Below are 16,015 nucleotides of genomic sequence, written 5' to 3'. Positions count from 1 at the left end.
TGGATTTTCCACCAGAGTAGCTCTTGGTGAAAGGTGAGCCTTCTGTCGTATTGCCAGAGTGACAAGTCAGTTGTTCAGTGAAGTGGTTTGTAGCCTTTGGTCTTTCATCTGATGACTTCCGCCAGCATCGGGTGAAGCTCCAATCAACCGTTGGAAGGCTGGACAGTCTCTGAGGAGGATATATTTGGACTGTTTTGGAACAGGCGATAATAAAGTTGGACTTTTGCAATAAAATGTTCCTTACTTATGAGCTATTTTCATTCATTTCATTCATTATTAACTATTATTATATTATTATTACTTATATTATTATTACTAAGTCATATTATTATATTAGTTAGTAACTATTTTATACACGCATATAACGTGACATTCTGTTCCAACCTTCTGCAGTCTGTGGCCCTATCTGGCAACCCTGACAAAAAAAAAAATCCTAGACCCGCCCCTCTCAAAGAGAGCGTAATGATGGCGAAAAGATTAGGTAAGAGAAAAATGTATTCAGAATGTAGGCCATTTAACCTGCAGTGAACAAACGATTATTTTTTGTTCAATGCAAAGAAAAGGCTGTTTGTCTCATCTGTCAAGAGGTGATGGCGGTATTCAAAGAATACAATCTGCGGCGACACTACGAATCCCGTCACAAAGACAGGTATGATAGCTTGCAAGGCCAAATGCGAGCAGACAAGCACTGAAAGCTAAAAAGTGGACTGTTAGCTCAGCAGAATACATTTGTACGCCAAGCTCAGCTGAACCAGTCAGCTGTTCGGCCAGCTTTCGGATTGCTCAACTGATAGCAAGCAGTGGTAAACCTTTCACTGATGGAGAGTTTGTCAAGAAATGCATGAACGCTGTCGCAGAGGAGTTGTGTCCCAAGAAGAAAGATGTCTTTAATGCCGTGAGTCTATCAGCGAGTACAATCACCAGACGCATTGAAGAAATCGGGTGTAATGTACATGCACAGTTGCAGTAGAAAACAAAATAATTTGATTTTTTTTTTATTAGCACTGGATGAGAGCACAGACGTGCAGGACACCGCGCAGCTGCTCATTTTTATTCGTGGAGTTAGTGCAAACTTTGAGATGTGCGAGGAGCTGGCAGCACTCCAAAGTCTGAAAGGGACTACGACGGGAGAGGATATTTTCGGCAAAGTGTACCAAACCATGGAAGAGTTGGACCTGGACTGGTCAAAACTGGCCAGCATCACAACTGACGGGGCTCCTAGTATGGTGGGCATGTCTCGGGGTCTAATAGGATGCATGAACCGGGAGATGGAAGAACGGGGTCTCACCGCCCTGCTACAAGTCCACTGCCTAATTCACTAGCAAGCACTGTGCTGCAAAGTGTTCACGTGGGATTCTGTCATGAAGGTTGTGGTGTCATGCATAAACTTCATCAGAGCAAAGGGACTTAAACACAGGCAGTTCTAAGAATTCCAGTCTGAACTGGAATCTGCGCACGGAGATGTGCTGTACTACACAGAGGTCAAATGGTTGAGCCAGGGCAGAGTTTTGAGGCGTTTTTACGAGCTGCTACCTGAAATTAACACATTTCTTCATTCACAAAACAAAATGGTGCCAGAGCTGACGGACCCAGAATGGAAATGGCACCTCGCATTTTTAACAGACATGACAGAAATGCTGAACAGCTTTAACTTGCAACTACAAGGCCAGGGGAAACTTATTTGCGACATGTATTAGCACATAAAAGCATTTGAGGTGAAACTAGAGCTCCTTTTGGGACAAGTGAAAAAGCACAGCTTCATCCATCTCCCTGCTACACAAAACCTCTCTGCAGAGAAACCTGCGGTCCCGTTTCCAGCTGAAAAGTGTGTGGAAGCATTGGAAATGCTGAAGGCGGAGTTTGGTGTGCGATTCCGTGAACTACATGTTCATACAAAATAAATCAGTCTTTTCCAGAACCCATTTGTTGCCGACATTGAGGAAGCCCAGCCCTCTTATCAGTTTGAGTTGGCGAAGTTACAGTGATGTGAACTGTGATGTTCTGAAAGACGGATTCAAGCCCAACAGTCTCATTGACTTCTATGTCGCCCTCCCAAACAACAGGTTACCTAACATCATAAAACATGCAATGAAGATGTCAACGCTTTTTGGCAGCACGTATATCTGCGAGCAAACCTTTTCACGCATGAAACTGCTGAAAACGACAACGAGATCAAGATTGACAGATGAACATCTGCATCAATGTTTGAGACTGGCAGTGACTGGAATGGAAGCTGACATTCAACTTCTCATCAGCCAGATGAAAGCCCACAGTTCACACTGATGAACATACAAAGGTAAGCTCACTTTTCTGACTTGAGTCATTCTGAGCATAAACAAATATAATCATAATAAAATCTCTTCTTTGATCAGAAAAAAAAGTTTATTTCTACCTTATTTGGTTCTGGAGATATAACGGCTGTTCAAATCAGGTGCTTTCAGCCTAAACACCTAATTTTTAATCAAAAAGCTAATAAAATGAGCTTTTTTTCTGCAGAGAAGCATATGCAAGCAGAAAAGTGATCAAGGACCATATTTTTAACTTTGCATGCAACCTCAAACATCTGAACAGTCGTTTACTTCTACAAAACAACAAAAAGAATTTTGAGGAGAAACCTACATTTGTTTTGATTTAGCACCGTATTTTCCGCACTGTAAGGCCCACCTAAAAGCCTTCTTTTTTTTTTTAAAGCTGACCATGCGCCTTATAATCCAATGCGCCTTATATATGGATCTATATTGAGCTGCAACAGGTCTCGCAACAACGGTAAGCAGCCGAGATTCCATTTTCCCCCGAAGAAGAAGTAGTGTGCGGTGCATGCTGGGATATATACAACGGCGGTTAATTTTCATTTGTGTGTTTGTGTAAAGACCCCGAAATGACTCCTATTAAGAGACAGGCTTACAATGCAGAGTTTAAACTCAAGGCGATCAGTCACGCAGTAGAACACGGGAATAGAGCAGCAGCGAGAGAGTTTAACATCAACGAGTCAATGGTGCTGAAGTGGATAGAGGAAGCAAGAGGATGAGCTATGTCAAGTTAAGAAGACTTCACAGAGTTTCCGCGGGAACACAGTGAGATGGCCACAGTATGAGGACAAACTTGAACAGTGGGTTGTTGAACAGAGCAGGTCGAAGTGTCAGTACAATCACTATTCGAATGAAGGCAACAGTGCTAGCTTAAATTTAACATCGATGAATTTAAATCCGGTCCTTCTTGGTGCTTTTGGTTCATGAAAAACGTAATCTCTCCATCCGCACACGAACTAATATTTCACAGCAACTGCCAGCTGACTACCCAGGAAAGCTGGCCAGTTTCCGCACTTACTGAATTAACAAGATTACTGAAAAAAAGATCCGGCCAGAGCATATCATCAATATGGACGAGGTTCCACTCACCTTCGATATTCCTGTGAACTCCACTGTGGATAAACCTGGAGTACGTACGGTGAAAGTTCGCACCACAGGGAATGAGAAATCATCCTCCACTGTTGTTCGCGCCTGCCAGGCTAATGGCCAGAAACCACCCGTGGTTATTTTCAAGAGAAAGACTTTGACAAAAGAAAAATTTCCAGCCGGCATTGTTATCAAAGACAACTCAAAGGGATGGATGGATGAAGAACAGATGAGTGGGTGGTTGAGAGAAATGTATGTGAAGAGACCGGGTGGCTTTTTTCGCACAGCTCCGTCACTACTGATCGACGACTCCATGCGCGCACATATCACCGACGATGTCAAAAAACAAGTGAAGCGGACTAATTCAGTGCTCGCCGTCATTACGGTTGGATTGACAAAAGAACTCCAGCCGCTGGATGTTGGCATCAACAGAGCTTTCAATGCTAGACTGCGAACTGCGTGGGAGCGGTGGATGAGTGAGGGCGAACACACGTTCACCAAGACGGGAAGACAGCGCAGGACGAAATACGCCACGATCTGCCAGTGGATCGTAAATGCCTGGGCTCATATATCAGTCTCAACTGTGGTCCGCACTTTCAAGAAGGCAGGAATTGCCCCGAACTGCCAGACAACAGCGACGCTGCTTGAAGTTATATTATTAGTGTTCAGTTATATTATTAAAACGTTGAAAACTCTCACCCTATATAAAGGTGCGGCTTGTGTATGTAAAAAATCGTTTTTTCTCTAAAAATGTAGTGGGTGCGGATTATAATCAGGTGCGCTCTATAGTCCGGAAATTACGGTAATTACAATCCATGCACTCGTTTTACTTGTTAGGGTATTTTCTTCAATTTGCATTCTATTGTGAAAGATTCCAAAATGTTTTGAAGATTTGTCCATGTTATATGAGTGTCATTTCAGTTTCAATAAATGAGCCAAACCATTGGAGAAAAACTGAATTAAATGCTATGAATTTAATCGTTCTTACTATGTGATTTAACAGTTTGGCGAATAGTCATCCCTCTCGTGGAAGACAGTTGGCAGAATGCCTACCCTTCTATGGGGATAGATTGGCTGTAACCTACTTCTGCAAAAAACACACTCAAGTTCAGAAGAGAAAAATGAGCCTTTGAAAAACTGAGAGCAAAGCTGCAGAAAGATGCAAAGGAAACTGAAGATGCAAGGCCAAAAGTATTGGTTTCTTCAAACATGTTATTCATATTTGCTTTCCTAATTGTATTACAGATGACCAAGATAACATACAATGAGACAGCTATTAAAGACCCTTGTTCCAATGTTGGTCCAAGCAACATACATCAGGTATATTCAAATACATCACTGTTTCATGCCATTTGGTATCGCTAGATCTGTGTGTCAATGATGACGGACGGTAACTTTCATGATAAAGTATTGTTCCTAAACCCAGCAAGCAATTTAATCAAATGCATTGGGAAGGTTAGTTGTGAGCAGACTATCTTAGGTCGCTAAACTTTTTTGCAGGCATTATTATGTTTTGGAGTTATTTCTCTTTTGGGGTTTTTTTTTAAAACATTGCTATCAGGAGCAATACCAAATTTCCATCATTGTAAAATCTCAATTTAATTCAAAAGTATTTTGAATTGGTCTCTTCTTTTCCACAACAGTTGCTGACAATTATCACAAGTCCCTCATTAAATACAGTGATACCTCAGCTTACTAACTTAATTGGTTCCCAGAAAGTGTGTGTAACGCGAAAAGTGTGTCTTCCAAACATTAATTTCCCATAGGAAACCATTAAAAATGAGAATAATCCGTTTCCAGGTCCCCATAAAACTATTTTCTACTAAATACGCCTTAAAACTTGACAAAATATACCTAATTTTATTGATAATAAATGTGCTATTGTATTGTAATTAAAGAACTAAACTATAACAATATAATAGAGTCGTTTTATTTACCTTTGTGATGGTCGTTGATGTAGTTGCCCCTTGATGATATCCGAGTGAAGTTGCCCTGCTTTCTCGGCGATAATACCCTCATACATTGTCCCCTACTAGCTGCTTTTCATTAATTCAAATCAACAGAAGTTTTTCAACCTCTTCTATTGCCAGAGACTGTTGCTTAGACAACACAGAAACACCCTTAGCCACACGTAGCAATGGTCGACTTAGCATACTGGTACTGGGATGCTAGGTCACACAAACGCACACCTCGTTTGTGTTTCTCGATGATCTCCTTCTTCTGCTCGACTGTAATTTTCCTGTGTCCTCTTCGGCTCAACACGAGCCTGTGGTCGAGTCTTTTTCGGATCCATAATAGCAAATGCATCCTTGATTACAAACCACGTATGCCACATTTGCACTCAAAGAAAAGGGGTGTGGAAAAGTAGCCCGGCAGCCACCGTTAATGTTCGTAAGCGAAAAGTTCGTTTGCTAAACCATTCGTAAGCTGAGGTATCACTGTATACATAAGGCAAAAGACCGATGCAGTCTAGATCAGACCTGGGCATTGCACGGCCTGCGGGCCACATCCGGCCCTCCGGGTGGCACTGACTGGCCCGTATGACAGACCTGGGCATTGTATGGCCCGGGCCGCATACCTTTGGTTGACTCTGACCGCGAGTGTAAGGTTAATTGGAAATTTCAAAATAAACATACTTTTTAATTTCACCTCATTCATGGGCTAAAGCTGCACTGCTTTTATTCTGAAATTGTTTATTAATTCACGCACATAATGACGTAATGCGTATATCAAGACATGCGCGCGATTGAATCACAAGAAGACGACTTTCGCCCTCAAAAATGTCTGCTCAGGCTAAAAAAAGAAAGGTAGATGCCGAATGTAGAAGTTAACAAAAATTGGACAGAGAAGTATTTACTTACTGAAGTTAGAGGTAAAGCTGTGTGTTTAGTTTGCGGGGAGCAGATCGCCGTGTTGAAGGACTACAATTTGAGTCGGCATTACCAGACGAAACATGCAGAGAAATATAAAAACCTAACTGATGCTGAAAGAGCGCAGACATCGGAAGCTTTGCTAGGTAAACTGCAAACGTAGGAAGGCTTTTTTTACCAGGCTTCATGCATCCAGGGATGCAGCAACCAAGACCAGCTTTGTGATATCCCACAAAATAGCCAAAAACAGCAAGCCATTCTCAGAGGGTGAGTTCGTGAAAGAGTGCTTGGTAGACTCGGCAGCACTAATATGCCCTGAAAAAAAAGCGGCATTTAAGCAAGTCCCGCTGTCCAGGCGAACCGTGACGAGAAGGGTCGAGGACATTGCGGGGAATCTGGAGCTACAGCTGCAACGTGAAGTGCCAAGTTTTGACTTTTTCTCCTTGGCTCTAGACGAGAGTTGTGATGTCCGCGACACAGCCCAGCTACTCGTATTTGTCCGCGGGATAACGCCGGACTTCAGGATTACGGAGGAGCTGGCAGCAATGCAGTCGTTAAAAGGGACGACGACAGGGAGCGATCTCTTCACTGAGGTAAATGCTTGTATGGACACGTTGGGACTGAAATGGGACAGACTGGCCGGTGTCACCACAGACGGTTGTCCAAATCTTACCGGGAAAAATGTCGGACTTTTAAAACGCATGCAGGATAAAGTGACTGATATGGACCCTGATCAGAAATTAGTATTTTTACATTGTACAGCACTGGGTAGCTCAGGCATGGGCAAACTACGGCCCGCGGGCCACATACGGCCCGTTAGGCTTTTCAATCCGGCCCGCCGATCTTGCCCAAATTATAGTACAAACAGTGACTAAAACTCATGACAAAAAGCTAGCGAACAACAGGGCAGATAACTGAAAAGTTGCCTGCCCCATTTTTCCCAACTTGAAGCAAAATGAGACCAATCCCAATAAGAAACATTGTCACAAAGTATAAAGTTTTTTTTTAAATCAAGAATGCACCAACTTCAAATGCTACCTTGCTTAATTTACATCAAATGCGCATGGCTGTAAATTTTGCTACAGTAGTCGATTGTCATCGTGGTGCACAATGCAACGTTTGCATTGATTCCTACGAGCCATTAAGCCCCTTTCATAAGTCTCACGTACACTTTACAGTCACGGTTTAATGTAAATTTACGTTTTGTAGCGTCACATATGTTGTTAGCTTCTTTTGAATCTTTCTTCTAGTTTGAGGTTCTGTGCATCTATTTTGGAAAATGACATGCAATTGCACGACTTTATAACGCTTGCGAAAGTCCGGAAGAAAGAAGCAGGCTTCTGATTGGCTGCCGAGCCGAGTATGCAAATTTCAACTGCAGGTAGTCTATGTTTGTGTGCTCGGCGACGGTACACGTGTATTGTTTGCGCGTGACGGCGAGAACGTCAGTGAGGAGTTTGTTGAGCGCGCGGTCAGGACAAACCATCTATGATTTTGCGGAATTTAACACAAGTAGGTATTATTGAGCTTGAATATTTCGTTGTGTAATAATATGTTTTGAATGTTGAAAGTGATTCCATTTTTCAATAAATGTTGATTTCTTTGCCCCTTCGATGGAAACTTAAAAACAGACGCAATCTTGATAAATCACAGTGCATATGTTATTTTAATCTATTTCCATTTCCTCCTCCAAGTATCTGCGAAATAGTCTGTAAATGCCATATCTTGCATATTCCTTGAGACAAATTTATTAACTGATCAGGGATATTTTTCACATTTGAAAGACAGTTAATAAATTGGGTTGTAGTGTTTTTACTGTGCTATGAGGTTTGTACATACTACATTTAAAGGACAACCGGCACCATTTTTTGTTTCCCACTGACATCAGAAAAACGTTCATAGCATCTAAAATACCCAAATCAGGCAGGCTGATATTTTTAGTTAAATGAAAAACACCAATAAAAATGACTTCAAAATGAATCCGGAAATGGTCAGTTTCAGAAGGTCCCACCCCTATGTTCGTGACGTCACGTCAAGACGTCTTGCCTTGCTCGAGAATCAAAACAATGGCTTCAGATTCGGAGAAGATGTTTTCTTGTTCGTGTTCTTCTGAAGAGGAAAGCATAAATGTTTGCAATTGATTCAAGGAGTCCTCCCATATCAATTCGAGCCGCCAATGACAGCAATGTAGCACCCAGAAAAAGCAGAAGATTGCGCCCAAGCTCCGTTGGAAATGGGCTGATTTGTCAGCTGGGAATTTATGTCAGCGAATATCAAATAGTTGTCTTGGTGCAACACACAACGATTCACCATGGCGTTATTTATGTGTTTTCCTTCTAATTTCGCCATCAACACGGATCAACACGAAGTTTTCAGACCAAACAAAGTACCCAAAATGCATTGTGTGTCGCTTTCTCGGTCAGGGGCGGTCCAAACGTGACGTCACATGGGGATCGTCATCAACTCGAAAACAAGACTTCATGAATATTCAGCGCAAGTCTTAAAACGTAAACTATAGTCATATGCTGTGGAATCTTTGTAAAATACGCTCAGTCGACGTCATTTGAAGTGATTTTATAAATTATGGACATAACTTGTTCGGAGTATTTCCGGCCCAAACACTCCCTCCAAATGCTCCTGGCCCGGCCCTTCTGTCAAATTTTAGAACCCAATGCGGCCCGCGAGTCAAAAAGTTTGCCCACCCCTGGGGTAGCTCCTTCAGCCAGAGACTATTACACCCGCACTGCAAGAAGGAGAGGTACCGCCGCTCGTTCCTACCAACGGCTGTCAGGCTTTGCAATTCTCAATGATCAGATGTGGAAAAAAAATGGACAATATGGGTTGATGCAAGACAGCTACATATATCAATATACCTTTCTTGATACTTGAACTATGTACAGTTTTTGATGAAACGGTTTTGCACATTTACAGTATACAGTTGACATTTTTATTTTATTATGCTTAGAATATCTGTTTTCTATCCTTTCAAAATGCTGCTATGGACTGCAAATTTCCCCATTGTGGGACGAATAAAGGTTTTCTGATTCTGATTAAGGAGAGCAGACGAGCATATTAGCGATGGACTACAGATAGCCATGGTGCTAAAGGGGCTTCCTGACACTTACAAACCCTTCGTTGTGCGAGTCACCCAAACTAATGACAGTATGACATTTGCCGAGTTCAAAACTAAGGTATGAAGTTTTGAGAGTACTGAAAAATATGGAAAAGGTGACCACAGTTCCGACGGAGACAATGTGATGAAAACCAGCGCAACTACAAGATCGCATGGGAGAGGGAGAGGAAAGAAAATGGACCTGGCTGATGTTGAATTTTACACCTGCGGTAAAAGAGAGCACATAGCCAGGACATGTCCTCATGCTTCCCAGGCGAGAAGAGAGGAAAGAAAGTGGGACACGCCACATCGAGGCCGACGCAGTTGAGGACGAGGCCGTGACGACATGAAGAAAGCTGCTGACGAGATTTGTTGACAGTGGCGCCACTGCACATATGGTCAACGACGCCACAAAGTTCAAAATAGTCGACAAGAACTTCCAACCCAAGGACCACATCATTGAGCTCGCAGACGGAACCAAGTTGAGCATGATGGCAAAGATGAGAGGCTGAGGTCTACTTGCTGGACAGCGAGGGAGGATACGTGAAAACGAGGCTCAAGCAAGCGCTCTACATCCCATCATTTCAGCAGAACATCTTTTCTGTCAAATCAGCAACAGTAAAGTAGGATGTATTACCTAAACACAATGGAAGATGAAAATGTTGATGAAGCGTATGGTTGTCATGATATTAAAACTTGGCACAAAATACTTGGTCATTGTAATTTTGAAGATGTCGCTAAAGTAGAGAAGGTGGTTGAAGGGATGTCTATAAGAGGGAAACACGAGTCTACATGTGAACAACATGTTAACTTGCACACAGGGCAAGTTAACACAGAGCAGGAATAGACAAGCAGATGCTCAAGCTACAGTTGTGCTACAACTAGTACACACAGACCTGCACGGTCCTATAGAACCGACAGATAGAATATACAGCTACAATATATATACGGCTACAGGTATACAATAGCATTTAGTGATGACCACAGTGGGATGATTTTTCCATACTTTACTAATGCAAAGGACGACACAACAAAAGCACAGAAAAATTCATAGCCGATGTAGCCCCATATGGAAAAATAAAATGCATACTGTCTGACAACGGCACAATGCTTTCTGGGCAAAAGTTCCAGTCTTTACTTAGGGAAAATGAGATAAGGCACAAGACAAGTGCACCCTACTTGCCACAACAAAACGGAACTGCTGATAGAGGTTAGAGAACGTTATTTGAAATGTCTTGATGAATGCTGTTGGAGAGTAACCTCCCCAAGCAACTATGAACATATGCTGTACAAACGGCCGCTCAAATTCGCAACAGATGCTACAGTAAGCGGCTACAGCAGACACCTGACTGTGTTTTTACAGGAAAAACACCTAACCTTTCCAACATGCAGATATTTGGCTGTGAATGTTATGTATATAAACAGGACAAAAAGAAAATAGATTCCAGATGTGAGAAGGGAATTTTCGTAGGTTATGATAAGTATAGTCCAGCCTGTAATGTGCACGATCCTGTGACAAGAAAAGTTCTGAAACAGACTGGTGAAGTTTATCACGAAAAACAGCACAGGTAATCAGACTCAAACAGTTTGTGACATGTGGGACGACATTCAGTTACAGAAAGACACTTCCAAAGGTAATCAAGCAGAGTCAGGGACATGTTGAGGAAAGCAAAGAGCAGAGTGCTGAAGAGACCGTCGAGACAGATCTGACTCAGACAGAACAGGAAAGGAGGTGCCCTATAAGTCAAAGAAAAGGCTCCAGAATATTTAAATGAGTAGTCATGTAAAATTTGGTGCACATGAATCGGTAGTGCCTGCCTAAGGGGGTGGGCAGGGTGCGGAGGGTCCAGTAGGCTTTTCCGCGCCCTAGTTTGGATTCTTGCAGTGTGCAAGTCCTCGAGTGGGTAGGGCGGTGCCAATGATTTTTTTCCGCCGTCCTAACTGTCCGTTGAAGTCGGATTTTGTCCATTTTTGTGGTGGGCCCAAAACAAACGGTAATGGAAGAACACAGGATGGATTCGATGACAGCCGTGTAGAAATGTTGCAGCACCTCCTGTGGCAGGCCATGCTTCTTTAGCAGCCTGAGGAAGTATATTCTCTGTTGGGCCTTTTTCAGGAGTTGGTGTTGACCTCCCACTTCATGTCCTGGGAGACTGTGATTCCCAGGAACTTGAAGGTCCCAACGGTTGACACAAGGCAGTTGGATAGTGTGAGGGGTAAGCTGTGGTGATGGTTGTTTCCTGAGGTCCACGATCATCTCTACTGTCTTGAGCGTGTTCAGCTCCAGGTTGTGACGGCTGCACCAGACTCCAGCTGCTCCACTTGTTGTCGGTACGCAGACTCGTCGCCGTCTTTGAGAGAACCGATGACCGTGGTGGCGTCTGCAAACTTTATGAATTTGACAGCTGGGTGCGTTGAGGTGCAGTCGTTCGTGTAGAGAGAGAAGAGCAATGGAGAGAGGGCGCATCCCTGTGGGGCTCCAGTGCTCGTGGTTCGTGTTGAGGATGATATTTTTCCCAGTCTGACTTGTGTCCGTCCTGTCAGGAAGCTGAGGATCCACTGGCAGATCGCAGGGGACACACCAAGCTGGAGAGGTTTGGGGAAAAGGAGTTCTGGGATGATGGTATTGAACACAGAGCTACCGCCCACAAACAGGTTCCTTGCGTAGGTTCCTCTGTTGTCGAGGTGGTCGAGGATGTGGTGCAGTCTGATATTGACTGCATCCTCCACAGACCTGTTTGCCCGGTAGGCAAACTGAAGAGGATCTAGCAGAAGTGATGTTCTTTAGGTGGTTCAGAACGAGGCATTCAAAGGACTTCATGACCACAGACGTCAGAGCAACAGGTCTATAGTCGTTCAATGGTTTCTTTGGAACTGGGACGATAGTAGACTGTTTGAAGCAGGATGGGACTTCACACGGCTCCAGGGATCCGTTGAAGATTCATGTGAAGACCGGAGCCAGCTGGGCAGCGCAGACTTTCAGACAGGAGGGAACACTCTGTCAGGTCCAGCAGCTTTCTTGATCTTCTGCTGCTTGAAGAGCCGTCTCACGTCCAGTTCGTGGATCTGTCGGGCAGAGGGTGGAGATCCAGTAGTTTCTGACAATGGTGGGAATATGAGGGAAATGGGGGTGTCCTTTTCAAATCGGCAACATAATGTATTTAGCTCATCAGCCAGACCATTGTTGTACACTGCTTGGGGTGATGGTAAACGATAATTTGTTATTGCTTTTAGGCCATTCCACAGCGATGCAGACTCGTTCGCGGAGAATTGTTCGTTAAGCCTCTCCGCATAACTTTTCTTTGCAATGTTAATTTCCTTTTCGGGCAAGTTTGTAAAGTGCTCGATTGCCGTCGATTGCGGACACTTTCTCTTTCCTAAGATGCCTGAGTTTGGGAGTGAACCATGGCTTGTTGTTGTTGAATGAGCGGAAGGACTTTGTTGGTAAACACATGTCCTCACAGAAACTAATGTATGATGTTACAGTGTCTGTGTATTCATCCAATATGCCCACTGAAGTTTCAAAGACGCTCCAATCATTGCAGTCTAAGCATTCTTGTAGAGCTAACTTTGCTTCATCAGTCCATTTCTTAACAGTCTTGACTACCGGTTTTACACATTTGAGTTTTTGTCTGTATGTGTGAATTAAGTGGATTAAATAGTGGTCAGAAAGACCCAATGCTGCATGCGCAACAGATCGGTATGCCCCTTTGAGTGCTGTGTAAAAGTGATCTAGAATGTTTTCTTTTCTGGTGAAACAGTCAATATGCTGCTTATATGTGGGAAGTTCACGGTTTAGATGTGTTCAATTAAAATCGCCCAAAATGCTCTGGATATTTTAGTTCGAGTTTGTTTACATGGTCCGCTAGCGTTTGCATACATGCGTTAGCATTAGCTTGTGGCGCAATGTACACAGCGACGAGAATAAAGGAAGTGAAGTCACGTGGCGAGTAGAATGGTTTGCAGTTGAGAGACAGCTATTCGAAGCCAGGGCTGCAGTGTGCGTCGAGCATCGTGACATCGGTGCACCATTCTTCGTTGATGTAGAACAGGGGTCGGGAACCTTTTTGACTAAGAGAGCCATAAAAGTAAAATATTTAGAAATGTTCTTCAGCGAGAGCCACGGGCGCGCGCGCGCACACACACACACACACACACACACACACACACACACACACACACGGGCGCGCACACACACTCACACACACGGGCGCGCACACACGGTCACTTTTCAACAAAATATCAGAATGGATTATTTAAACTAACTTTGTGATAGTACTCACCGTTAACATGAATGTTTTTCCGTTCCTCGTGATTGGTCAAAATCCAGGCAAAGGATCGGAATGAAATTCAACTTGCCGGTCCGGAGGCGGAGTTACTGCTAGCTAGCCTGCGCACGACTCATAAGCTTCCACACTTGCTATCTGCAATCTACTTCTCGCAGCAGTATGTTGATGCTAACGTTAACACGGGGCTTGTTAAAATGTCACTGACATTCGACTGTTTCATCGATGGTGTTGTTTCATTGCAAATTCGAATCCGAACATTTTCTCTCCTCAAAGGCTAATGAATCCTTCGGTGAATTCAAGCTGAAGTGCACTCGTGGGGCTCATTTAAAGGGGCGTTTACCTGTTTCGACTGACGGCCAGTGTCATCCAATCAAAATTGCGCTTTCCGCCAACTGCAGCCCCAACGGGAAATAAACGGCAAAAAAAATGAGAATATATATAGTTTTATCGGCGAGCCATATGCAATCATCAAAAGAGCCATATATAGCTTGCGAGCCATAGGTTCCCGACCCCTGATGTAGAAGCATATTCCACCACCTTTGGATTTCCCCGATTGCTCCGAGTCGCGGTCGGCTCTGAGGAGACGGAAGCCGCGTAGGTGTAGAGCGGAATCCGGGTGGCGGTCACTGAGCCAGGTCTCAGTGAAGCAGAGTGCAGCAGAACGTGCAAACGTTTTATTGGTGTTTGTGAGAAGAAGTTTGTCCATCTTGTTTGGTAGTGAGCGTAGATTAGCGAGATGGATAGATGGGAGCGGCGTTCGAAATCCACGCTGCCGTAGCTTGACGAGCACGCCGGCTCGCTTACCCCTACGACGCCAGCGTCTCAAAGCTCCGTACAGAGCTGCTACGCCGCTCGCGGGCAGCCCCGAAAAACCTTGTGGATTTTGTTGTGTCGGTGAAAATAGTCCAAGAGTGGATTCCCCAATGCTCAGCAACTCTTCCCTTGTGTTACTAAGTCGTGTAGGGTCGCAAAAAACAAATGAAAATGACAGTACCAGGAACAATACCAATGCCATTCGCGGCGCCATCTTGCTCAACTGGTGTACCTAGGACTTTTAAAGACGCAATGCAATCTGAAAAGTCAAAACTGTGGGCTACTGCAATGAAAGAGATGAAATCTTTGACCGAAAATGAGACTTTCACTCTGACTTCACTACCAAAGGGCAAAGAAGTAGTGGGAGGTCGCTGAGTTTATACAGTGAAAGAGAACCCAGATGGATCTGAGACCTGTAAAGCCAGATATGTAGCAAAAGGATATGGTCAAGTGGAAGGAATTGACCATAAAGAGACATTTTCACCGACAGTTAACATGACCTCTATTCGAGCATTGATGCAGGTGGCTGTAAAGGAAGATCTTACCCTATCCATATCTTCATGCTCCAATGGACTGTGAGGTATATGAGTAGCAACCTGAAGGTTTTGAGACCTGGTAACAAACAGGAGAACATTTGGTATGTAAGCTCAATAAATCAATGTATGGCTTAAAACAGTCAGGGCGTAACTGGAACATGTTACTGGATAATCACAGAGGTATAGTCGAGGGTATACGCCGGTATCAGAATCAGAATCATCTTTATTGCCAAGTATGTAGAACACACAAGGAATTTGTTTCCGGTAGAACACGCTGCACTAGTATTGTCGTCAAAAAAACTGCTAAGTGGCACTGTACAGTTCCATTTTGGCTACTGTTGAAAGAGTTCAAAGAGTGCTGCTGGATTTGGTGCGCATGGATGGATCGGTAGCGCCTGCCTGAGGGGAGTAGCTGGAAAAGGTGGTGTGCAGGGTGCGGAGGGTCCAGTAGGATATACCCTCAAATTTTTCGGTCGGCATTGCGTATACCCACATCCCCCCCGCGTTCCCTATTTGCTAATATCTAACTGTCAGACTGCCCTTTTTTCCCTTAAAGGACAACCGACGTCTCCGGACAAGTTGTGTGCATAATTTGTAAAATGGCTTCAAATGACTTCTACTGAGCGTATTTTAATAAGATTCCACCGCATTTTACGTTTTAAGACTCGTTCTGAATATTCAGGAAGTCTTGTTTTTGAGTTGGTGACGAGTCCGTACGTGACATCACTAAAGGAACGCCCCAAACCGAAAAAAGACACATTGTAGCAGTCCTTCCATCACGTCAATGTATTTTGCTGTACATGTTTGGTCTGAAAACCGTGTTGCACCCAAAAGCCACCATAAGAGGGCGTCCAAGCTCCATCTAAGGAATTTATCAGCCTGTGTAAACGGAGGTGGCCACAGGAGGTCGTCATTTTGTGCCTCTTTTCTGGTGATCGATTTTTCCCCCAATGTTGCCTCAAAATGGCATGGAATAAATTCTTTAATCGATTGCAAATGT

The 16,015-nt window shown here is 43.8% G+C and overlaps 1 pseudogene; it reads right to left on the bottom strand.

Annotated features, from left to right (window-relative positions):
- Nucleotides 1-12,378: 12,378 nt before the first annotated feature.
- On the bottom strand, nucleotides 12,379-14,907 carry LOC148895399 (uncharacterized; annotated as a pseudogene).
- Nucleotides 14,908-16,015: the final 1,108 nt, after the last annotated feature.

Source organism: Hippocampus bargibanti, linkage group LG07 (assembly GCF_051943395.1).
Source record: "Hippocampus bargibanti isolate YZ-2025 linkage group LG07, ASM5194339v1, whole genome shotgun sequence".
Taxonomy (NCBI): domain Eukaryota; kingdom Metazoa; phylum Chordata; class Actinopteri; order Syngnathiformes; family Syngnathidae; genus Hippocampus; species Hippocampus bargibanti.
Note: the sequence above shows the minus strand (reverse complement) of the source record. Positions and strands in the feature narration are given on the sequence as shown.